The sequence below is a fragment of the Triturus cristatus genome, chromosome 6, assembly GCF_964204655.1.
Source record: "Triturus cristatus chromosome 6, aTriCri1.1, whole genome shotgun sequence".
Taxonomy (NCBI): Eukaryota; Metazoa; Chordata; class Amphibia; order Caudata; family Salamandridae; genus Triturus; species Triturus cristatus.
Window position 1 is genome coordinate 1126528858 of NC_140589.1, and position 26675 is coordinate 1126555532.

The following is a 26675-nucleotide window of genomic DNA, read 5'->3' on the forward strand; positions in this document are numbered from 1 at the left end:
TCGCATGCTACGCAGGAGTAAGGCAGAAGATCACTTAATCTCCCCGTGCCTAACGCATATGAATGTGTCCTCATGTAATGCAATTGGTGCTATGTTAAGCGCTCTCAACATAATGTCTTATTTCAACTATGCTAATTTTAAAAGCTCCACGTGCCTCAGCTTCGGGTCAGCCAGCCATCGCAGGCTGAAGTCCATTCGTGCTTAATGTAAACTGGGGCCGGATCACAGGATCTGCGCAGAATCGCACAGTGTGTATTCTGACTGCTACCTTTTACTCTTATTGTTAGACCTGCAAACTTATCCTCATTAAAATCAAAATCACACAATTTTTGTCACGAAATGGCATCGCATATATCAGAACCTTAGTTTGCTATGCATTATCACCAGTGAATTATAACAGCCGTCTAGCTGGTTGAAATTCTCATTTCCATGTTTTTGTTATTAGTTACTCTCGGTGTTACGATTAGCGTAAGAGTGTGTCGGCACATATCAGGGCACTCTCTTAGCGGTTTGTGACTAATTCATGTAAAATGCCAAGTACTGGCATATCTAGGGGCCAAGTGTTAAGGTTCCATGAGGACTCGTTCACAAATGAGTGAACATGGGTCTTCCAACATGGATTTGATTGGTCATTACAAGTCAACATCCAGACATTTTAAGGTCGCGGATAAACTGGGTCTATCACGTGTCCTTTTTGCCCGCTAAAAAGGTAAACAATCAATTAGCTGGGCCCACTGCTGTCACCAGCATAATTTAAAGGCATATATATTGAAACCACAACTTAACATGAGACCTCCAGAACAATCTCCAGTTTAAAAATTCTAGCCACCACTCTCCCCTTGTTCTCTCTCCTCCCTACACCTTTAGGTGCTGAACCACGCGTTAGGAGTACCGTTTTTCCTTAACTATTGGCTAGCCTTCCTTTTAAAATACGTTGATTTTCGTTTTTTGCGAAACTTTCCAGCTATATGCCCAGGTTACGCAATACTAAAGGGGTACTGCGGGGATCAGCATGGCTGCAGTAGGGGTCAGCTTATAACCATTCGGGTGCACTATCGTTTGCTAGAGGTTTCACTCTGAGGGGTCCATGAAACCCTACACTACCCCTAACATGGGGGTGTGGGCTAGGTGCTCACAGTGTCTGTGGGGGCTGGACAACGTATCACCTGATGGCCTGCTCGGTCGCTGTTGGTCACAAATACCCAGGCCGGTCCCCCTTCATGCTTTCGCAGATGGGTGGGCAGTTAGATGGAAGGGGCCCGCTACCGGGATTTGCGCATATCAGTAGGGCTGCTATAAAGAATACGCAACAGAACACATGAACTGTAGGGTAACATCCTAGCCTCCAGTTACCTTTGTTATAGCTGCACACCGGCTTCTCACACTGTCGTTAGCTCTTGGGGCTACACCACCGGATATGAGTTTCGCCTCCCTTTCACTGTTTATTAGCTTTCTTTGAGGATAGGGCTTGAGTTGCTGTGGGTGTGGGTTGTAAGGGAAGTACAGTCTCCTGATGTAGACAATGGGGCTGGCATGTGAACTCTATCTCTTATCCAAAAGTTAGGAGCACTAATCATCTGTGTTTTGTGTTCCTTTATGTATGGCTGGATCCACGGCTGTGATACCCGGGACGTGATCCACACCACAATGATGGGAAGAGACCGGGGGAGTGATCCACACCGCAATGACGGCAGGATGTTTACAGGAAGTGGGACTGGAAGATCCGGAACGGGTGTTGCCAGCAGAGGCATCAAGTGTGATGAGTGATCAGGAAAAGGGCTCAGGGGTGCCAGCATGCATGGGTGAGATGCTGCGGCCCATACACTGTCTTTTTTAGGGTATAGATATAGAAAAGCAGAATTATTCATCAGTGGGGGTATTTACAAGTCCGCTGCGATACAAGTGTACATGTTTTGCCAGCATGACCAAACTCAGGGGTAACAAACAGCTGCAGCACCTCAGCACCCCCTCCCCCGTTTTTGAAATGGTATTCTGCTATTAAGCAATATCTTACAGCGCTTGTACACGCAAGTGCCATCTTAGCAGGTACTGCACAGCATGGGGATGCTCCGTAGTATGGTTTTTTTCCCGTTGTAGGGACCGGGAAGCAAGGAAACAGACAGGTAGTTCTTAGGGGAAGAGTTTCATTCGGAGCCATCCCACAACGTAGTGGCCTGACGCGTGTTTTTTCCCAGTTCTTGGCTAGGTTTATGGGGGATCTTGGGGCTTGTGGGCCACCCCCTGTCTAGTCTCCCAATTTATTTATTTATTTATTTTTTTAAACTTTATTGTGCAAAGTAGCATCGTTACAAATATGGGCCTACAACCACCAGGGCCGGCCGCTAGTATATGCATATCAATTGCTGGATGTCACGAAGCAGCGACTGATCCCCAGAGGTTCAGCAGAGTTACAGGAGATATTCTAAGCAACTCAGAAGCTAGGCAGGATACAGATATTTTTAATTTTAAAAGATAAGAACAAACAAAGAAACAATGAAACAAAACTCAAGGCGAGAAACAGTCTAGACGGTGTCAAGCTCCGATGGGGGGACCCCACCATACCAGGTAGAGAATCAGGAGGACAATAGAGATGACCAGGGGGGGGGAGGCAGCGGGGAAGTCAGAACAATCAGCCAAAAGGGTACAGTATTCCAGGAACCTCAGGATCAGGGGGACAGAGAAATGTCCGGAGTATCTACAAAAGGGGGCGTACAGACGTTACCTCGGTAGGTGTTCCACTGACCCCAAATTCTACGTCACGCCCCAGGCTTGCCCCGAACCAGATACACCGTCTTCTCTCTGAACATGCACCAGTCCATGTTCTCCTTCCACACTGACACAGTGGGAGGCCGTCGGGAACCCCAAAGCTGCGCAATATCCCTCTTTGCAATCATGTTCCCCAGTGCTGCCCACCGGGCCTGGGCGACGTTGTAGTCATTCGGCTCCCATACATTCAACAAACATCGACGAGCCTCAGGCAACAGAGCGACCCTAGTGACACACTCCATGACAGCATGCACACGGTGCCAATATGCCGCAACCTCGCGGCACTCCCAAAGGATATGAAGGAAGGTGGCGCTCATTCCACAGCCGCGCTTACACAACCCATCCGAAGAAAAACCCATCACAACCAAACGAGGACCCGTCACATAAACACGGTGAAGAATTTTGAGCTGGACGAGACGGAGACGGGCAGGAATGGCAACCTCTTTCGGGGAGGACAGTGCGGACTGCCAGTCTTCGTCATCCAACTCCAACCCGTCTCCGGTCCAGGCCTCCCTAAGACGCACAAGGAGGTCCGCCCGATTGTTGATTAATGTCTTATAAATCAAGGAAATCGTATCATCGGGCAGATGACCATCAAGTATACGGTCCTCGAGTGGTGAAGAAGCAGGGACTGTGGTACCGGCCTCGAAGACCGACAGCAAAGCGTGGCGGACCTGTACATATCTGAAGAACTCCCTCTCACTCAACTCATACTCACTCTGAAGCACCGCAAAGGACTTGACCGCACCTTTCACCCAGAGATCACCCACTCTGCTAATGCCAATCATATCCCAGTTATCAAAACCTTTTGTTATCCAGAGGCATCCCAATCTGTCCGATGCAAACAAGGGGGTCACACGTGTCAGGCGATCATTCCATCCCACAGCCACATTGGCATCCTTCCACACACATACTGCAATCTTAGTGGGTCCCGTCAGGTTCCTCCCCGCCGTCCGAGAGTAGAGCGCTCTGTTGAAGTTGCCACCGGGCAACTGATATTTATCCATCTCAAAAGCCGGATTCGGACCGGGTGCATACGTAGCATGGTTGATGGCGGACAACTGGGAGGCCCAATAATACCTCCTGATGTCCGGGAGCGCGATGCCCCCGTCATACCAGGGGAGAGTCAGTTTTGCCAGAGCGATGCGTGCGCGACCGTCCCAAACAAGTCTCCTCTGTAAACCCTCCACCTCCCGAAAGTAGGCCGCCGGAATAATATCAAAGGAGTTCCGGAGTGCGTAGAGAAATCGGGGCAGGGACATCATTTTAAAAAGTGCCGCTCGACCGAGTGGGGACAACGGCAATCTACACCACCGAGCCACGTCCAACTTCAATCGCCGGAGAGGGGGAAGGAGATTATGCTCGTGACGGACCGCCGGGTCCAACGATACGTAGACCCCCAAGTACTTGAAACCGGATTGCGAAATTTGAATGGGAAACCTGTTCGGTAAGGGGGGAAGGCCACCGGAGATAACATACACACACGATTTAGACCAATTAATAATCAAACCGGAGTTTTTACCGAAAGAAGTGAGGACGTCAAATAGGACGTTAAGGGATTCACGCGGAGAGGTGAGGTACAAAAGAATATCGTCGGCGTACAACGAAACCCGGTCTTCAAAGTCAGGGGCCCACTGAATGCCCTTTATCGAGGGTTCCCATCGGAGCCAGGCTGCAAGCGGTTCGAGAGCAAGAGCAAAGAGCAGGGGGGACAACGGACACCCCTGCCTAGTACCCCTCCCGAGAGCGAAGGGCTGGGACACCCTACCATTGACAACAACCTGAGCTAGCGGATCCGTATATAGAAGTCTCACCCAGCTAATAAATCCCGCACCGAAACCGAACTTCGCCAGAGTGGCCCAAAGATATGGCCATTCTATCGTATCAAAGGCCATTGTGGCGTCCAAGGAAGCCAAGATGGCCAGCTCGGAGAGAAACTCCGCCCTGGCGAGAACGCCATGTAAGCGCCGCAAGTTGAGAGCAGTGTTCCGGTGCGGAATGAAACCATATTGATCCGGATGAATCAGGTCACAGATGACAGCGAGTAAGCGATTAGCAAGGACCTTGGCGAGAATCTTCGGTTCAGCATTTAATAGGGAAATAGGCCTGTATGAGGCACAACGATCACGAGGCTTGCCCTCCTTAGGAATCACAACTATAGTGGCCAGACGCTGGTCACAAGCGAGGGAACCAAGCTCACGCGACTCCAGAAACATATCTCGGAGAAACGGTGCGACTTTATCCGGGCGCAATTTGTACAATTCAATAGGCAATCCATTGGGGCCCATAGCTTTGCCAGAACGAAGGGAACGAATCGCGGTAGCAATCTCGTCGGCCGACAACGACGCCTCCATGCGCTCTCGATCCTCTTCAGACAAGCAGGGCAGCGCAATGTCCCTCAACAAGAAACGAGAGTCATCCTCATCTCTATCGGACACCGGGGAGTAGACCACACGAAAATAGGCAGCAAAACACTCCACAATCTCGCCAGGGTCAGTCACATGCACACCGTCAGAATTCTGAAGCACAGGGACCACACGGTTCACTCCCTCCTTCTTATCAAGCCATGCAATCAATTTACCCACCTTATCCCCGACATCATACAGTCTACCTTGCTGTTCCCTGTACATTGTCTTGGCAGCATCCGTAACAAGGGATTTATATTCAAACTGTTTCAAGCTAAGGGCGTGGAGCCTATCCTGGGTGACACCTAAGTCGAGATCAGCCTCCAACTCCAGTATTTCGGCCTCCAGCTTCACGACCTCCCCATTCCTAGCTTTCTTGGTCTCGACTATCAAAGATAGGGCCTGTCCACGAATAACAGTTTTGAAGGCTTCCCACAAGGACACTGAGGACAAAACAGACCCCTCGTTCTCCAAGAAGTAGTGGTCGAGCGACTTAATGAGGCTGTTACGAGTCTTGGGGTTGCGCAGATGCCAAGGGTTAATAGGGGCGATCCGCCCCGCGGCTTGCGTCCCCGTGTCGAAAAGAAGCCACACAGGGGAGTGATCTGAAATGCCCCGGGCCAAGTGTCTTACCTCCCCAACGTGGGGGGACTGGGCCGCGGGCATGAGGAAGTAATCAAGCCTGGAGAGACTCCCATGAGCCCCGGAGTGGAAGGTGTATTGACATTGCGTCAGATGCATTAACCTCCAGCAATCCACCAAACGGAAGGTGTCCAGAAACCCACCAAGCCATGATTGGGAAACGGGAAGGGCCCGGGGGGGGGGGGGGTGGCGATCCAGATCGCCGGATAGCACGGAGTTGAAGTCCCCACCCATGAGGAGAAGACTATCGGGGAGGTCCAGCAACATCCGACCAACATCAGAGAAAGTGGAGGTCTGGAGGCCTGGGGGAACATATATAGTGGCTAAAGAAAGAGTCTTACCCTCCCACCTACCGGTTAGGGAGGCATAACGCCCTCTGTCATCAAGGATGACATTATCAATCTCTAGTGGGAGGGAAGACCGGACCAGAATACCAACCCCTCGGGACCCAGTGGTGAACCCGGAGTGTGCAACCAATCGGTACCCCCACCTATTCATAGCATGACACACATTGCCGACCAAATGCGTTTCCTGCAGGAGTACCACATCAGGGGTCAAACGACGCAAATATTGCAGTACAACACCCCGTTTAATACGATCCCCCAATCCATTGACGTTCCAAGATATCAACCTCAACCCACTACCCCCCATCCCCACAAGAGTTGCATGAGTCCCCCCACAGAGAGCAGGACACCTGAAGCAGAGAAAGAACCAATATGCCGCCTTGAGAAAAGAAAACACGAACACAAACACCCTCTCCCACCCCCCAACCAAAACCCGTTACAACTCCCCCCTCCCTGCACCCCTGCAGACTAAAAAGCCACCCCAAAATGCAGTGTGCCTGTCGCCCTAACAATCCCATTCTACAAAAAGACCCCGGAGGAGAGAGGCCCGTCTCCACCCGCCACCCGGACGCGAACTACTATAAGGCAAAATATGCAAAAGAAGTAGAACCCAACTGAGCAATGTCCGATTGTGAGGGTTAGGGACCAAAAGGTCACTTCTGTGTAGGCTCACCACCCTCGGCACCGCCAGGGTGCCCAGTTCGATCGCCCCGACCAGGCAGGGAATCCAACCAGTCACTCACATTGTCCGGTCGCTCAAAAAAGAAGGTCCGTTCCTCGTATTCCACTCGAAGCCTGGTAGGGAAAAGCATAGCATACTTCAATCCCAGGTCCCGGAGACGTCGCTTAACCCCCTGAAAGCCCATCCTCTGTCTCTGGCCAAGTTGAGTGAAGTCCGGGAAAAAATTGACAGAGGAGTTTTCAAATTTCACCGGGCCGTGCACTCTCGAAGCCTGCAAAATCGCATCACGGTCTCTGAAATGAAAAGGTTTTGCGATGATAGGCCTCGGAGGAGCGCCAGGCTTGGGCTTACCGCCCGGAACATGATGTGCACGCTCCACAGCGAAAAACTTGCTCAGTCCAGAAGGGGCAAGATGGGTGAGGATTAGATCTTCGACCAGGAGGTCAACCGAACGAGTCTCGGATTCTCTGGAACACCTATAACGCGAATGTTGTTGCGTCTTGCCCTGTTCTCAAAATCCTCCAGCCGATGGGTCATCAGGTCGTTGGCCGATTTCAGAGTGCCAAGGTCTGTGTGAAGTTCCGACACATCGGCCGTGAGGCTGGAAGTCTTCAAATCCAATGACTTCACCTTCTCGTTAGTCTTAGACAGGTCGGCCCTGATTAGAGTGACATCAATGACGACCGTGTCAATTTTACGAGCCAGAGCCTCATACTGCTGGCCGATGGTCTCCTTCATGCCGGCGATGGCGCGCAAAATGTCCTGCAAGGACAAGTCAACAGGGGCAGAAGGGTCGTCTCTGGCGTGCTCCGGGGTACTACTGGAAAGCCCGGGGGATCCTTTGGCTTGAGTGTAACGGTCCATAACATTTGTCTGGAACGGTCCCCCACGAAGAGACGTCTTGGTCTTCCGCTTCTCGGGTTCACCCCTGCCTGTCATGTTGGAAGATGCACCCCGGAGGGGCCCGCAAGACCTGGTGAAAATGGCCGCCGGCCGGTCGGGCACCAACAGGCCAAGAAGCTGGCTCGTACGGTCCGGAGAAAGTCACGACTTGACCCAAGAGGCTATAATGAGGAGGCAGCGATGACACTAAATGGAGGCTGGATTGGTCCACGGCCGAGCGAAACAGTCTCTCAATCAGACCATGTCAGGATCCGGAAACGAAACCGAAAGTGGGGGTACGGCCATCGATGAGGTCCCACTGCCGTTGTTGTTCAACTACGACCCGGCTCCACAAATCACCAAGTCCCCGGCACGGCCTCCAGGTGGGCCTCAAAAGTTCAAAGTGCTGTAATTCTGGTCGCCCAAGTCCGATTCAAATTCTGAAAAGAGTTATGGACTCAGTCGAGGTTCACCTTCGAGAGTCCGTCCGGAAAATCAGGATATCATCAGGATAAATTGCGAGGAGTGGCAAGGGTCCGGGGAGCCCTGTGCTCACGCGACCATCTTGGATGCGCGCTAAGCTCCTCCTCCAGTCTCCCAATTTTTGACAATTTTCCAGGATCAGCCGGCTACTTCGGTATGGCACCAACCCTGTAGAGGTGGGTGCAGTTACACTAGCAATGTGTCGCAAGTCTGGCGCAACGTGTCTGTCGCTACGTGTCTCTATCAATTGAGGCCATTTATTGGACCCAGATAGTATGTTAATCTCCTTTTTAACTGAGCCCAAGTTTAAGGGGATGGGTGCACAGCTGGTACAGAAGTCCCTAAGGTAGCCTGCCCTGCCAGGAGACAGGCAGTATACCTGTAACTAGTATTAGATAGAGTCACCCTGAGCAGGTTCCGGAACATAGTTGTTATGGGAGCACCATCTGCCGTGGGTGGGGTGCGAGAAGATATCACCCCTTTTAAGGGATGCTTCCGGCGATTGACCGCCTTGGGCACAGCTTACGTCAGGTATAACGGGATTATTCTGTGTAGGGGAAGGGTGGCATGGGCTAGGCAAGATTTGGTACCAACCAGTTGGGGAAGTAAGTACAGTGTCCCCGACGTATTCAGCAATGCTTACGGGGCAGCAGTTTTTCTAATTCAGCCATTTCAGGCTCGGGTCTCCCCTCGACACCAGCGCCAGTGTACTTTCAAGTATCAACGGACCTTGCTGTGTTAGAGGTTTGCGCAGGGCGACCTGTTTCCCAGAAGCATCTCGGGTTGCGCATGCCATACAACCCCGGAACAGCGGGTTTGGTCAAGTGCTGTCTTTGAAACGGGTGTGTATGAGTCCAGCTCACTCAATAGTAGGCTAGAAAACATCCGTTCGGTGGTGAGCTTTCAGATTAGTTTGGAAAATATTTTATGTGCTGGAAAGTGTGGGTCGAATGTAGAAGATCGGTGCTCCAAGTGATGTCTGGAAGCTCACACTAGGCAGGTGCAGTCTGCTGCGGGTAGCTCTTTTCTGTGGCAGGCTTTCAGTAGTAGTGATTCCACTGCAGTTCCTCAGATTTGGCCCAGGATGCGCCTGCTTCTTCGGCCGAAAATGCTGTGTTAAAAGAACCGTGACTGCCTTGACTCAGGAAAGCAGCCAAACTGGCCTAAGGAGTATCCACCCACCTGCTCTCTGGTTTCTGTTCAGCAGTGTTCCCACACTGCTTGTTGCTCTGTCATGGACCTAGGCGTAACTTTGACGACATTTTGTGAACACTATGTGTGTTTGTTTCGTTATGTTGTTTATGGTGTTTCCGTATGCAAGTTTTCCATACTGAGAATGTAATCGGAGAGCAGGGTGTATTTTCGTGCTGTCTTTGCGCGTATTACGCATCGGGCAATGAGAACAAACCACAGGAGTGGAAGCAAAAGCATAAAAGTTTATTGTATGAGCAAAAATGCCTGGGCAGTGTTTGCCTTTTCTTTGCTTATTTGTATTCAAGCGGGGCTGAGTGGAGGAGCCAGTTGCCGTGATCCAACCTTAAATGGCGCTTGATGGTCAAATGTGGGTGGATGGGGGGCCGGGCCTGCAGGGGTGGCGGCTGTGGTTTGTTATTATTACCGTCCAGCAGGAGCAAGCAAGCGCTGCATTTTGACATGCTGGACTCATAAGTCCCTGCATGCGTGCACCGTGATAGGAACACGTGATTTCACTGTTCAGTGATAGACACGGCTCCCGGGTCTTTCCGTGAATAACTTGTGCACTATCTTCCCCATCCATAAGTAATGATAAATTGTTGTATGTAGCTCTTCATACCATAGTATTGACTATCTCTAAGCACTGTGAGTAACCGTTGTTATTATTACCTATTCTATGGTTCCCAGTGGGATTATATGTCGAATCACATGGCCTCTCGTCCAGGACAGAGGTGGGGGTTTTCGAGTCAGCTTCTGAGGCCCGGGTGTCATGACTCACACTCGAGATGAAGTGTTCTAGCACTAGTGAAGGTGAAAACAGCCTGTTTTATGCCCTGAACGTTTTTTAATACGTTTCTGTCATCTCCTCTTTATACACTAAAGATGTCATGTTATCACTGGTGGGGTTGGATCCTTGATACTCGAGTGTAGATGCCTGCATTGCTGAAGAGAGGGGGGTACCACATGGGTGTTACCGTGTGAACGTTACAGCGTGATTGTTACCGTGTGTTACCACGTAGGTGTTAACAAGTGGTTGTTACAGTGTGAGTGTTACCACGTAGGTGTTAACAAGTGGTTATTACTGTACGAGTGTTACCGTGTGTTATCAAGTGGCTGTTACCGCATGGATGTGGCTGAATGGATGTTACCACATGGGGGTTATTGGGTATTACCACGTAGGTGTTATCGCATGGGTGTTACCACGTGTTAACAGTGGGGTGTTACTGCGTGTGTGTTACCGTGGGGGCGTTACCACGTATTATCATGTCCGTCTTATCACGACTACATCGCATGATACGCAGGAGTAAGGCAGAAGATCACTTAATCTCCCCGTGCCTAATGAATATGAATGTGTCCTCATGTAATGCAATTGGTGCTATGTTAAGAGCTGTCAACATAATGTCTTATTTCAACTATGTTAATTTTAAAAGCTCCAAGTCCCTTAGCTTCGGGTCAGCCAGCCATCGCAGGCTGAAGTCCATTCGTGCTTTATGTAAACTGGAGCTGGATCACAGGATCTGCGCAGAATCTTACAGTATGTATTCTGACTGCTACCTTTTACTCTTATTGTTAGACCTGCAAACATATCCTCATTAAAATCACAATCACACAAATTTTGTCATGAAATGGCATCCCATATATCGGAACCTTAGTTTGCTATGCATTATCACCAGTGAATTATAACAGCCGTCTAGCTGGCTGAAATTCTCTTTTCCATGTTTTTGTTATTAGTTACTCTCGGCGTTACGATTAGCGTAAGAGTGTGTCGGCTCATTTCAGGGCACTCTCTTGGCGGTTTGCGACTAATTCATGCAAAATGGCAAGTACTGGCATATCTAGGGGGCCAAGTGTTAAGGTTCCATGAGGACTCGTTCACAAATGAGTGAACATGGGTCTTCCAACATGGATTTGATTGGTCATTACAAGTCAACATCCAGAAGTGTTAAGGTCACGGATAAACTGGGTCTATCACGTGTCCTTTTTGCCCGCTAAAAAGGTAAACAATCTTTCTTTCTTTCTTTATTACTTTATTTCGGCCATATTAGGCCATAAAAGTACAATAATAAAAACAACATAAAAACATCCACATGTATTAAAGTCATTCCATAAAAATCGCAAGATTTCATTTACATGGGAATTCTGATTGCAGGGGGCAATTGCAGTTCATATCATCAGAATTCAGTCTTTTATTAGTTTTCTCCTTATCTGCCACATGGCCATTATGAATTTGGAAACTGCAAAGACTATATGGGGAAGGGTGCTCGTCAATATTCTGTATGAGTGCGAGTGGCTCCGTATACCCAAGTTTCTGCATAATGGTGCTAGCCAATATTTCCTTGGTCTATTGTAAGCTGGGCAGAAGAACAGTACGTAAATTTCCTCCTCATCATGATTACAACACCCAGGACAGATTTTATCATCCCTCTTTGTCCATTTACAGGTAAACGTTTTAATAGGCAGAGTCCCTAACCTCCATTGGATGAACAGTTTTCTAGCTGAAGTGGGGAAGATAATGTCCATAAAACCTTCAAAATGATAGGAATTTTTAAAATCCAAGAATCGATCAGTTAGAATACCGTTGTTGGATGCAGAGACCAGAGAAGCTAGGCTTTTCTCCTTATGTAACTCCACAAGACTTTTTCGTGAGACCCTTTGGCAGCCTTGTTCGGGAAGCTCCCACAGCTCAGGGAGTCTCAACCGATACAGTTCTTTCTTTATAAAAGCCAACCACGGGATTCTATCGCACTGGTTCAGGTTCATTACGTGAGTGAGCTCTTGCCTATAATGTACCAGCTCGCCAGTGGACCAAAGCCTATGCCAAAATCTTAATGGCATTAATTCCAAATCCTCTCCTATAGAGCGAAGACCCATATCTAATCTTAAGGGGAACAGGGGTGTACCACGGGGAAGGGCCAGGAGTCGTCTAAGAAAATTATTTTCTACAGTAACAAGTTCTGCCCCTGCTTTATACCCCCATAGCTCACCGCCGTAAGATGCGGCCGCTTTAGCTCGGGTTTTATACACTTCTACTGCCGGACTGATGGGTTTAAAAGTAGAAGTGTTTACAACCTTCAAAATTGCCCCAGACAGTTGGGACAACTTTAGCCGACATTTTGCTATTTGGGGTTCCCATGATAAGTTCTCTTGTAAGGTGACCCCCAAGTACTGAAAAGTTTTTACCCTTTCCAATCTTACTGAACTCAGTAATGGATTAGGTCTGGTTTTAGGTGAGGGGTTAAATATCATGAACTTTGTCTTCTCTGTATTGATCTCTAGACCATATTGTCTACAGAAAAGACCAAATCCATCTAAAATCCGTTGGATCCCCATCGGGGATTTTGAGAGCAGGAGGGTATCGTCCGCAAACATGATCGCCAGTACCCTCCTGCCCGCCAAGGAGGGAGCATCATTGTCCCCAATGTTGTCAAGGTGGGATATGACATTGTTAACATAGAGGCAGAACAGGGTTGGCGCCAAAACGCAACCCTGTCTTACCCCTCTATGGACTGGGAACCTGGATGAGAACGCTCCATCCCTCCCGCACCTGACCTGAGCAAAGTTGTTGTCATGAAGCCTAATTATGGCATTTAATAGATGGGTAGGAACACCCAACTCCTTTAGGACCTCTCATAATTTCTTGCGGGGGACCAGGTCAAAGGCTGACCTCAGGTCCACGAACACCATGTACAGCCTCCCCCCCTCGATCCTCACAGTTTTCCAATAGAGGAGAACGAGGCGGAAAATCTGATCCATGGTTGACGTGTTTTTCCTGAAGCCAGCCTGGAGGGGGCTGAGGATTTCATTTTCCTCCATCCAATCTAAAAGATGGTCCAGGAGGAGGCGAGAGAATAGTTTTTGGGGGACATCTATGAGGCTGATCGGCCTGTAGTTGGCTGGGAGAAGAGGAGAGCCCTTTTTAAAAATAGGTACTATCTCCGCCCCCAGCCACGTACAGGGGATCTCCATACCTCCCGCGATGGAATTAAAAAGAATGAGGAGGTAAGGGCCCCAGATCTCTGGATGTTGACGAAAGAGGTCACCAGGCAATCTATCTAGTCCTGGGGCCTTCCCCATCGCCAGACCCTCTATTGCACTAACCACCTCGCCGAGGGTAAATTCCAGTCCAGATACAGGATTAGAAAGAACATCGGAGGCCACATCATTAGCAAATTCAGGGGTTTCTTGGTACAATTTGCAAAAGTGGGCCTCCCAAACAGAAGCTGCAATGTTTGGCTCCACCGCAGCTTTAGGTTCTCCTGTGCCAGTATTTACCAGAGACCAAAATTTTCTCGGATCCCTCGCTTCTAGTGCTAGAGAGAGGTCCTGCCATCTATTCCAGTCCCATTCCGATCTTGCCAATGCCATAGTTTTCCTGTATTTCCGCCTGAGCTCAATGACCTTACCCTTGTCAGAACCTACTTTTATTGTATTTATTAGTTCTGTCTTAACCTTTTTACAGGAGGAGTTGTACCAGGTTGGGGTTCGGGTCTTTTCCTTCCGTAGTGGTACCACTGGGTAGAAAACTTCACCTAAGGCTCCCACTAGGTCTTCATGGATTTGGGCTAGCTTCTCATTGAATTCTAGGGGTCTGGGCTGATTAATTAGTACGTCCAATTCTTTTAGCTTAGGGAGTGCTAGTTGATAGATTTTGCTTATACTCTCTTCTGAGTTGGCCAATTTCCCCCATTTAACCCTGCGTCTATTGGAACTAAGAACCAAATTCCCTGGGTCCTCACTGGGCTCGGCGGGGAGTGGTCGAACAGCCCATGCGGGGTGCACCATATCCAGTAAAAGTGCATTATGGTCACTGTCTGTTCTTGCAATTACTCTAAAATCCTGGACCTTAGCCCAGAGACCAATATCTACAAAAATGTAGTCCAGCCGCGATTCATGGTCCTTCCTATTGAAGGTACATGATGAAGGGATGTCAGAAGGAGTACGTCCATTACAAGCCCTTAGCGCAAAGTTTAATGTTAGGGACATAATTTGTACTGCAAGGGGGGACCAAGATTTGGCGTGGGGGGATTGACATGGGGGAACACCCCAAAAGTCGTCTTCAGCAGTAAGGGCACCTTCCTTTAGACCTTCCAGAGGTTCAAAGTGACAATTAAAATCACCGCCCATCACTATCTTACAATCATTTGGAAGTTGACCCAAAAAAAACGAAAGATCGTCTAGTGTGGGTGATTCCATAGCCGCACTAACTGGGCGAGAGTACACATTAATGATTGCTAGATGTAAAGCATTGGGCCACTTGAGTAGAACACACTGTATGTCCTGCGAGAGTGTAAGTACATTCTCCGCAGTGCACCCAATGTGACTAGCTACCCAAACCGCCAGACCACCTGAAGGCCTCCCTTTACCAGTCCAACTAGCTTTAATTTCAAATACTGCATATCCTACTCTAGACAGCGGTTCCCTCGCCCAGGTCTCTTGAAAAAGACAGCTGTCACTGTTGCCTACTAGGGAGTCCCAGTCATTTGAATGTAATTTATTGGCGATGCCCGCCACGTTCCAAGAGAGAACCTTCAGGATTTCAACTAAAGGTTTTAATCCCAATCCCCCAGTTACCTCAGGTGCGACTTCCAGTGTTGGGACTAAAGGCTCTTGCGGTAATATTTCCAGAATGGATGGGGCAGTAGAAGTTAAATGGGAAGCAGGCGGGACTATTGGTATTAAGTTATGACCAGGTAGACTCTGAAGTATATTAGTTACTAGACCCCGGGAGCTAGTAGGAGTTAAATTCTCCCACCGGGGTGCGTGGGATTCTCGAGTGATAAAATCTGTATCACCTCTCACGGTCCCCTGTCCTACAGATTTACTAGTGACACCTTGGGTATACCGTGAGGGTGCACCCTTGTATGGTCAATCAACCTGGTCAAGACAGCTGTACCTATTAGGATGTATATAGTTATCGTGAGTAGTAAAAACATTATGGGTGGGCCTGTATCTGGACCCATCAACAGCAGATCCCACCCTTGTCCAGCCATCGTCCCTCATCATAATCGGGTCACGTGTATTGGGATAGAAATATGACAGATGAACCAATTCGATGGATGTGGCTCCTGCACTCCCAGACCAATAACAAATATAAGGCAAACCAGCGGACTCTTAAAACTTACAATTATACAGTCCCCCACACATTTCTTAGCGGTGTATCCAACCCATGGAACCCTCCTAACCATAAGGATTTCTCCTCTTAGATTAGGTGGTAGAGGCCTTTGGATGTTTAACCAGCTAGTAACCTTATTACGTAGAGAATCATAAGATTCCACCACATTACCGGGGAGCACGGGTACCCCCTTCAGGATCACAGTATAGGCTGCCGCCTCTGGAGGCAAATTAACTGTTTTTCTCCGGTTATAAGGACTAACTGACCGAAGTGGGCAGTTAACTAATTCATTTGGTAATCTCTCTTGGCCTGAAGTAAGGGCCGGAGCAGACGGTTTCGACCTCCTGACAGTTGGTGTCGGTGGCAGTTGCCTAGGGAGGGATACAGGGACAAGTTGTGGCAAGGGAGCTATAGTAGTGTTTTCCCGAGAGGTGGCTGTTAGCAAAGTAGGAGCCTCAGCGATTGGATCAGTAGAGGTGTGAGAAGTCCCAGCGTTTGCCCCATGGGCTCCATGTGAGCTTGCTCTTGGGCCTACTGCTAGGTGTGAAAGTCCCTTTTGCAAGTCCAATAGACACATTTCCATATTTGCTAAGCGGTCTTCTAGGGGGGTGAGCATTTCCCCCAGAAGAGTACGAATACCCAAGAGAGTCAAATCCTCCACCCCCACTGGAACATTTTGACTAGAAGGGATTTTAGGCGGGATCTGGGGGGACGATGCCACTGTCTTTAAAGGCAAATTTGACCCTTTGCTGGCTGTACCCGGTTGGTTGCCCTCACCCCTGGGATTAGGTTTTGGAATCTTTGGCTTTCGCCCCCCTGTAGTATATGCCCTTTTTTTCCTTTTCTGGATTGCTCCCTCCCTCACTCCCTGTGATGGCTGCACAAACTGGTGGGCCCTATCAGTAGTTGTGTTCATGTTAGAGACACTCCCTTCAGCAATAATTTGGGGCGAAGGGGCCTTAAATGTTGGAAGGGGTAATATACTAAGCTCTGCAGTAGCAGAGATATCACAATCAATAGTAGAAATAACAGAGCAATTTAGGTTAGATGAAGCAGGCATGCCATTTATCCCCCCAGGAACTGGTAATATACAATCACGCGTTTGTTCTGGAGTAGTAGCATGAGCAAGGGGTCCCAGAGAAGATCTCCTGACCCAGTCAATTTCTTGCGAAATGCGCCTTTCTAGGGTGGTGATCTCATCAATAAGGAGGGACCCCGCTTTGGCAAAATACGTATCCAAGGTACCTGTTGTCTTCTCGGTGGCCAGTGAGCTTTTACTCCTCGTTTCTCTGGAAGTCATAGTCCCGAACAAAGTACCAAGATTGAAATATGGGGACTTTGGCAAGGGGATGGGCCCAAGCCCTAACTCGCCCGTTCTCGAACGGCCTCAAACGGCCCGCTCTTTGCCCGGTCTTCACCCCGAGCGTCGCCCCGAGCGTCGTCCCGCGCGCGTACCGCTGGCGCATGTGCACAGGGCACATAAGTCGTAGGAGGGGCCAGAGGAGGAGTGGGCGGGAAGAGGCCCCAGCTGCAGCGATGGTGGTAACGCTGTGCAGGCTGATCCTCGCAGTCCCACCGGCAAACGGATAGGGCAACACAAGCTCCCCAAGGTCCGAGAGAGCACCAGAATCACCAGGAGTAGCGAAGGTCTGTGAAGCAGCGAGCGGCTCCCGCGAAGCGGGGGCCGCGAGTCTTTTTATTGCACAAATGGGAGGAGCGGGCGGGAAGAGGCCCCAGCTGCAGCGATGGTGGTAACGCTGTGCAGGCTGGTCCTCGCAGTCCCACCGGCAAACGGATAGTGCAACACAAGCTCCCCAAGGTCCAAGAGAGCACCAGAATCACCAGGAGTAGCGTTAACTGGGACCACTGCTGTAACCAGCATAATTTAAAGGCATGTATAGTGAAACCACAACTTAACATGAGACCTCCAGAACAATCTCCAGTTTAAAAATTCTAACCACCACTCTCCCCTTGTTCTCGCACCTCCCTACACCTTTAGGTGCTGAACCACGAGTTAGGAGTACCGTTTTTAATTATGTATAGGCTAGCCTTCTTTTTAAAATACGTTGATTTTCGTTTTTTGCGAAACTTTACAGCTATATGGCCAGGTTACGCAATACTAAAGGGGTACTGCAGGGATCGGCATGGCCACAGTAGGGGTCAGCTTATAACCATTCGGGTGCACTATCGTTTCCTAGAGGTTTCACTCTCAGGGGTCCATTAAACCCTACACTTCCCCTAACATGGGGGATGCGGGCTAGGTGCTCACAGTGTCTGTGGGGGCGGGACAACGTATCACCTGATGACCTGCTGGGGTCGCTGTTGGTCACAAATACCTGGGCCGGTCCTGCCTCACGCTTTCGCAGATGGGTGGGCAGTTAGATGGAAGGGGCCCGCTACCGGGATTTGCGCATATCAGTAGGGCTGCTATAAAGAAGACGCAACATAACACATGAACTGCAGGGTAACGTCCTAGCCTCCAGTTACCTTCGTTATAGCTGCACACCGGTTTCTCACACTGTCGCTAGCTCTTGGGGCTACACCACCGGATATGAGTTTCGCCTCGCTTTCACTGTTTATTAGCTTTCTTTGTGAGGATAGGGCTTGAGTTGCTGTGGGTGTGGGTTGTAAGGGGAGTACAGACTCATGATGTAGAAAATGGGGCTGGCATGTGAACTCTATCTCTTATTCAAAAGTTAGGAGCACTAATCATCTGTGTTTTGTGTTCCTTTATGTATGGCTGGATCCACGGTTGTGATACCTGGGGCGTGATCCGCACCACAATGACAGGAAGAGACCGGGGGAGTGATCCACACCGCAATGACAGCAGGATGTTTACAGGAAGTGGGACTGGAAAATCCAGAACGGGTGTTGCCAGCAGAGGCATCAAGTGTGATGAGCGATCAGGAAAAGGGCTCAGGGGTGCCAGCATGCATGGGTGGGATGCTGTGGCCCATACACAGTCTTTTGTGGGGTATAGATATAGACAAGCAGATTTTTTCCGTCAGTGGGGATATTTAGCAGTCCGCTGCGATACAAGTGTACATGTCTTGCCAGCATGACCAAACTCAGGGGTAACGAACAGCTGTAGCACCTCTCCCCCACCCCCATTTTTAAAATGGTATTCTCCTATTAAGCAATATCTTACGGCGCTTGTACATGCAAGTGGCATCTTAGCAGGTACTGCACAGCATAGGGATGCTCCGTAGTATGGGTTTTTTCCCGTTGTAGGGACCGGGAAGCAACGAAACAGACAGGTAGTTCTTAGGGGAAGAGTTTCATTCGGAGCCCATCCCACAACCTAGTGGCCAGGCGCGTGTTTTTCCACATTTCTTGACTAGGTTTATGGGGGATCTTGGGGCTTGTGGGCCAGCCCCTGTGTAGTCTCCCAATTTTTGTCAATTTTCCGGGATCAGCCGGCTATTTCGGTATGGCACCAACCCTGTGGAGGTGGGTGCAGTTACACTAGCAATGTGTCTCATGTCTGGTGCAACGTGTCTGTCTGGCGCAACGTGTCTCTATCAATTGAGGCCATTTATTGGCCAAGATAGTATGTTAATCTCCTTTTTAACTGAGCCCAAGTTTAAGGGGATGGGTGCACAGCTGGTACAGAAGTCCCTTAAGGTAGCCTGCCCTGCCAGGAGACAGGCAGTATGCCTGTAACTAGTATTAGATAGAGGCACCCTTGGCAGGTTCCGGAACATAGTTGTTACGGGAGCACCATCCGCCGTGGGTGGTGTGCGAGAAGATATCACCCCTTTTGTTTCCGGTGATTGACCGCCTTGGGCACAGCACACGTCAGGTATAACGGGGTTATTCTGCATAGGGGGAGGGTGGCATGGGCCAGGCAAGATTAGGTACCAGCCAGTTGGGGAAGTAAGTACAGTGGCACCGACGTATTCTGCAATTCTTACGGGGCAGCAATTTGTCTAATTCAGCCATTTCATGCTCGGGTCTCCCCTCGACACCAGCGCCAGTGTACTTTCAAGTATCAACGGACCTTGCTGTGTTAGAGGTTTGCGCAGGGCGATCTGTTTCCCAGAAGCATCTGGGGTTGCACATGCCATACAACCCCGGAACAGCAGGTTTGGTCAAGTTTATACCAAGTAAATTCGGGCAAGCCTTCCTGCCAGTGATAAGGCTGACTATTTCCGCATAAAGCAAGTCGGCACAGAAAGTGCGTAGTTAAGTCTCACTGGGCCTGGCATCGTTGCGACGATACGGTCTAAGGTCCTGTGGGGAACGCCTTGGAATGCTTTTTTCTGTTGCGTGATTAGATACATACACCACTCTAGACTGGGTAATGAAGTATTTCTGGAAAACCTATTGGCATGTTTCAATAGGGCAAGGAGCGAAGCATGACCTTTCTAGAAGGCGGAAGAGGCCAGATAGTCGGTCAACTAGACTAGGTAATGAGTCCTTTTTGGAAAGCCTACTGGCATGGTTAAATGGGGCAATAAACGAAGCATGACCTTTCTAGGAGGCGGAAGGGGGAGGCCAGAGAGTCGCTCAACTATACTGGCCTGTGGCGGTAAGGTCATGATTGGTGAACATAGTTTTCGGTCCTTAGTGGGCATCACCATTGTCAAATGGGACGCCCGAGGGGAAGACAGAGGGTCTGTCATGGAACTCCAGGGGCAGTTACAGCCAGTAGGCTGGAGGGATACGGGGGGTAAGGGAAGTCTCTCTTCCAGTAGTCTGGTTGGCCGATCCCCACACGCGCATGCGCTCAAGGGCACAAGGATGCATTAACTGCAGCGCCCCTTTATGGAGTTTAACGCTGAGGGCGCAGGGGGGGACCGGGGGAGGTATCCATCCGGTAAGCTGGACACCCTGCGCAAGGTCACTCCGGTAAGGAGTTGGGACCTAGCTCGATCGGGATCTGGGGCCGCCATTCATTGATCTTGCCGTAGGCTCTATAAGGGATACGCAGAAAGAGAATATTTTCATCTTAGATTACGATAGAAATGGCTATGTACTAAAGGCATGTTAAGGTTAGCCAATTGACATCTTGTACCTATCAACGTATTGGACTGTCTGTGTATTGTACATAATGCAAATAATAAGAATTTCAATGTTTTGATTATATTATGTAATAAAATACGTCTGGGGCTACATCGACCCCTAATCCAAACAGTTGTGGTGTTTGCATTGCTTGCCTTGGGGGGAAAACGGGGCAGCCAGCCTCCACCGGATGTCCCCATTCCCAAGGGTCTTTGGTTTATTAGGGGGAGGGGGTTTTAGGCAAGCACCAGACCATAATGGGCTTGGTTAACGAAGGTAGGCTGTATAGGTGGCGGGGGCAACAGAATCCTGTCAAGGCGGCCCTGACTAGGGGACGATGCACCTATGGCAGGGTTACAGGTCCTGACGCAGGGGCTGATGACACCGCTGGCTCCAGCCCACAAAGCACACTGACATTGGTCGACGGGAACTCGGGGACCCGGAAGTGTTTAAAACACTTCCCGGTCACCAGGAACTGATTTCTGCCGGACCTTGCTGAAGAGAAGACGACAACGGAGGTATAGTGGAGCTTCTTTATTTACGTCCAGCAGTGCAGTCAACCCGGCAGCAACTGCCGTCCATGTCCGTTCCACGTTCTCTGCACGGAACCTACATTCCAGGTTCCGCGCAAGGAACGTGGTTAGCACACCCAACACACCCCCCTCCCTTCACAAAAAAAAACAACAACCCTCATTACATAAAGTAATCACAACACCTCCTACTCAAAATCTCACATAGTCCTGTAATTTGGCGGGGAATTACCTAGTTCCGGCAGGGAGAAATTTAGTCCTCAAAAGACCTTGTTGAGGAGCGAGGTTGCTCCCAGATGTGCAACCCCTAGAAATATTAATGCTAGGAACTGGAGTTGCACCATGAGTGTTGATACCAAATTTGTTCTTCACAAACTCAACTTTTGGCTTAGGCACAACTGAAACAGCAGACTTATTCCAAACCTTACCATTTTCCAGAACAACCACATGATCTCTCACCTTACTGACCTTAACAGGGGCAGAAAACCGGGAAAAACCTTTACGAACGAGCACTGGTTTCTTGATTCTTACCCAGTCTCCTTGACACACTGAAGACTGCTTGGGACAATTAGATCCGTACCTGGCTTGAGTAGCAGCTCTGACATCAGCTACCATCCCTAATCTTTGTGAATCTACCACCTTCCTTAACATCCAATCTTTGTTGAGTTTGGAACCCGCAACTCTACCTCTCAACAAGGAAAACGGAGACATCCCAGTACTGTAGTGTGGAGTAGTTCTTATCGCCCATAGCATGTCCGAAATCACTAACTTCCAATCAAGACCATTTATGGAGGCCAACTGTAACTGCTCTTTGATAACACGATTGAAACGCTCAACTAACCCATTACTACGTGAATGGTAAAGAGAGGTAAGTATGTGTTTGATGCCATGCTTCTTCAAAAAATCTTGCATTTCAGCAGACACCAACTGGGTACCGTTGTCCGTTACTAATTCCTCCGGAAATCCCTCACGAAGAAAAACTTCCATAAGAAATTTGATAATGATACCAGAGTTGATTCCGTCCACAAACCTAACCTCTGGCCACTTGGACACGTAATCAATTAAAACTAGCACATACTTGGCAGAACTCCCTAAGCCACTGAATGGACCAGCCACATCAAAAGCCAATTTGCACCAAGGTGATTCTTTGACAGGAATAGGACTGACCGAAGACGGACAGGTTACCTGAGTTTGTCACTCAATACACACGCACCACAATCTCTAACACAGTGTTCGATGGACCTGTCAACACCCGGCCACCAAAAATCTTCCCTCACCCTCCGTTTCATCGCCCGAATACCCAAATGACCTTCATGGGCTAAATCTAGAACCTTATTTCGTAATGATAAGGGAACAACCAGTAACCCACCCCTGCGCAAAATTCCATCAACCAGAGACAACTCGTCACTAACTCTCGAATAAGGAATTAATTCCGAAGGAATAGTAGTACTATTGGGCCAACCCAGGGTTACAAAGTCTATCACCCTACCGAGCTCAACATCCTCAGAAATGGCCAGTTTCCAATCAACTTCAGATAAAGCAGCTCCCGTATCAGCTATAGTGCTGACCGCAAACACCATTTCCAAATGATCATTTTCAGGTTCAACAACATTTTCAGAAAGAGGCAACCTTGACAAACAATCAGCCACGCAATTCTTTACACCAGCAACATATTCCAAACAATAATTGAATTCGTTGAGTCTGTACTGCCATTTAGCAATGCGAGGCGTTGCTCTACCCCCACCTTTGGTGGTAAAAAGGTCCACCAAAGGTTTGTGGTCGGTCCTGAGAACAAAATCATTGCCCCACAGGAAATTTCGAAAATACTGTACACCCCACCATAGCGCCAAAGCTTCCTTTTCAATGGTAGAATAGGTTCCTTCGGCCCCACGGAGTGTTCTGGAAGCAAAAGCAATAATTTCTTCCCTATTGTCCGATCTTTTTTGCATTAAAACAGCACCAAGTCCAACATTACTGGCATCGGTGGCGACAATGCATTGATCATTGATGTTAAACAGTTTAAGTGGCTGTGCTTGTACAATTGCTTCTTTCAGCAACTTGAAATCAGACGCACATTGATCAGACCACACATATTTCACATTCTTCTTAAGAAGACCTCGCAGAAATACAGTTCTATCAGAAAAATTAGCTACAAATTTTGCGTAGTACTCCACTAGCCCCAGAAAAGAACGTAGTTGATCCCTGTTCTTAGGTTCAGGTGCATTGTGAATAGCATCTAGTAATTTCATTTTAGGTTCAACTCCTCTAGTAGAGATATGGTGACCAAGGTAATCTACCCCTTCTTGAAGAAATCTGCATTTGTCTTTTCTTAATGTCAACCCACTAGACTTGACGATTTCTAGTACGTGCTTGACTCTGGCATTGTGCTCCTGTATGGTCTTTCCGTGAATAAGAATGTTGTCTTGAAAAAACACAACTCCCGCAGTGCTCTTGAACAGGTTTCCCATGAGACGTTGGAACACTGCGGAAGCTGATGCCAGACCAAACGGCATACGTAAATAGCGGAAAGCTCCATCAGGAGTTACAAATGACGTGAGATGTCTCGAGTCTTTGCACAGTTCAATTTGATGGTAAGCAGAAGATATGTCAAGAGAAGAAAAATACTTGGCACCCTCTAAAGTTGACAACATCTCTTTAATGTTCGGTAGAGGTTGACAGTCCACCCATATACAAGCATTCAGATCGCGCAAGTCCACACACATCCTAAGACACTTATCAGCTTTGCGCGCTAAAACAATAGGTGACAACCACTCAGACCCTTCTATGGATTCAATCACCCCCAATGCACATAACCGTTCCAACTCTTGTCTCAACTCGCTGCGCATACTGAGCGGTACCTTCCGCACTTTGTGTGTTACAGCCCTGGCACCTTCTTTAAGAACAATGCGGTGTTGAAATCCTTTAAGTTTGCCTAACTTTCCATTAAAAACTTCAGGGTAATTTTGGATCCAATCATTCTCAACACGCAAATCAGTCATGATAGTATGCACAGGAGCAACATCAGAAAGACTAGCATAGTATTGTTTAGCTTCTCGTTTGGATAAAACCATGTCCGCATGATTGGGATCAAGGATGATTCCTAGTTCACCTTGTTCATGCCAACCTAACAAATTTGCACCTTCTTCCACGATGAATACAGTGCCATAAATACAATCACCCTTGAATTCTAAGTTCCCCTTAAATTTGCCTAATACCTCCACTCTTTTGTCACCATAAGCAAAAATCCTTATACTAGAGTGAGCTACAGGGATGTCGCCCAAACTTTTAAAATCCTTGACATTGATAAGAGTAAAAGGGGAACCAGAATCAGCAAGAAACTTAATGCCCTTTCCGTTCACACTTATAGTGCACACAGGGTTTTTCCTTCGTTGACCCTCTCCAATGGAAGCTATTTCTACAACCCCCTCTTCTTGTATAGATGACGAAGATAGCATTAATAGTTCATAACTTTCATTATCTTCATACACACAGTCCTCTTCTATGGCCCTTACAGTACGTGGGGGTACCTTGTGAGCTAGAGTTACTTTGCACATACTTGCCAAATGTCCCTTCTTCCCACATTTGAAGCAAGTCTGGTTTATGGCAAAACAAAATTTGAAATTTCCCAAATGAGAGGCACTGCCACAACGATAACATGAAGGATGTTGTCCTTCGGCTCTCATTTTCGGGCAATTAGACACAGATGGTACACGAGAAACATTAGTATTGGTGCCTCTTATTGATTTGATGGGAGCTTTTGTAGTAACCAGCTTGACTTCAGATAGAGATGTGGTATCGGATGTATTGGATGTTGGTACAGGTGTATTTAACTCCTTCATACAGAGTTGAGAATGCTCAACACTCTTCGCTAAGATAAGAGCAGTCTCTAAATCAGGATCATCTGAGGATAAAAGTTTCTGTTGAACTTTCTTATCACATGTGCGTTCAATCAGCTGATCGCGAATTATTTCATCACGAAATTCCCTATAGTTAAACTTGACAGCCAAAATTCTGAGAGCAGCAACAAAGTCATCTATAGATTCACCAGGCATCTGTGCGCGCTGCAAAAATTTATGCCGCTCCAGAACTACATTGCGCTTATGATTAAACCTTTTGTCAAGAGTTTTTATTGACGAGGCATAGTCATCAACGACTAGTGAATCGCCATCTTCACCTCCGCTGGTGCACGTCCAAACCGACTCCAGGGGTAGAGTTTGCAAGATCGACCTGGCCTCAGGACCTACATTGTACATAAGTAAAGCTTTCTTTTTTTTAGAAGTGAAAGTATCGCCATCGATTGCCTCAAGATAAGCTTCGAATGTGTCCTTCCATTGTTGCCATAGCATGGGAGGAGGACCAGGTGACTGTAAAAATGGAGGTCGGGCAACAATGTTATCCATTGGTAGTCTTGCGTGGGTGAGTTGCTGCCACTAAGATAACCACTGTTCAACAAATGCCAGCTTACAATAACCACTGTTCAACTAACATTTCTTTCTTCCAATTCAAGCTGAAATAAATAATCATCAGTAGCGCTTGAAATGACTATGCGGTAAAATCCTTGTACGATCTTCGATTGAAACGCATGCTTTGAACGTGCAACAGTTGCCAAGGTAACAATAAACAAATGGAGCGGACTCGAGGAGAGCACGCGGTGACGCTCGCGATGACGCCGCGCGTCAATATACGCGCCGAAGCAATCAACCGGACTCAAGCGTCACAGCAGAAAACGACGAGAAATACCCAAAACGCCTCAGCAAATGAAGATCGCCAGTAGAAGCAGCAACTGGAAAGGTTCTGGGTCCACCGACATCCGAGCTCAACGAAGCTCACTCAACTCACATCCGCCACAAACACCGCTCCAGGCAGGAAAGACGGCAGAGTCACTGGACCCGCAGGAAGGGAGACTGGACGCTGGACCAGCCCGTCGCCAGTGAAGAGAAGACGACAACGGAGGTATAGTGGAGCTTCTTTATTTACGTCCAGCAGTGCAGTCAACCCGGCAGCAACTGCCGTCCATGTCCGTTCCACGTTCTCTGCACGGAACCTACATTCCAGGTTCCGCGCAAGGAACGTGGTTAGCACACCCAACACTTGCCCAAAGAGGCAGCGGAGCGGCGCAGCAGTCTCTCTACACCGATTGCCGCCCCCCCTAGCTGCTCGACGATGCCAGCTACCCCCACGACGCATTTTCTATTCTGACAGTGTTTGTAATTGTGGTATTGTTTCTGATCATTTGCGGTTTTAACCTTAAGTTTTCTTGCAGTGAATAAATGTTTGTTGTATTTTTGATGTCAGTGTCCTTTGTCTGCGACAGTGAAGTCATGATTGGTGGGGCATTTACGGTCCGTAGAAGGCATCCTTTTACCTGGGATGAGTGAGGGCAGCGGTCTCTGAAGGCCTTCCAGGGGGTGCTTATGGCAAATCCGCTAGAGGGTGCGGAGGTGAGGGAGTGCATGCTACCAACTGTGTTTTACGGACAATCCCCACATAGGCGTGTGGGCGTCAAAGCCAACAGGACAGACTCCTTGGAGGGTGGAGGGGGTGCCTGAGGTAGGGAATCTTTGTGAACAGGCAGATGGTCCCCTGCACAAGATCACTACGGGGTGGCCCTCACAGCTGGACCAGTCATGA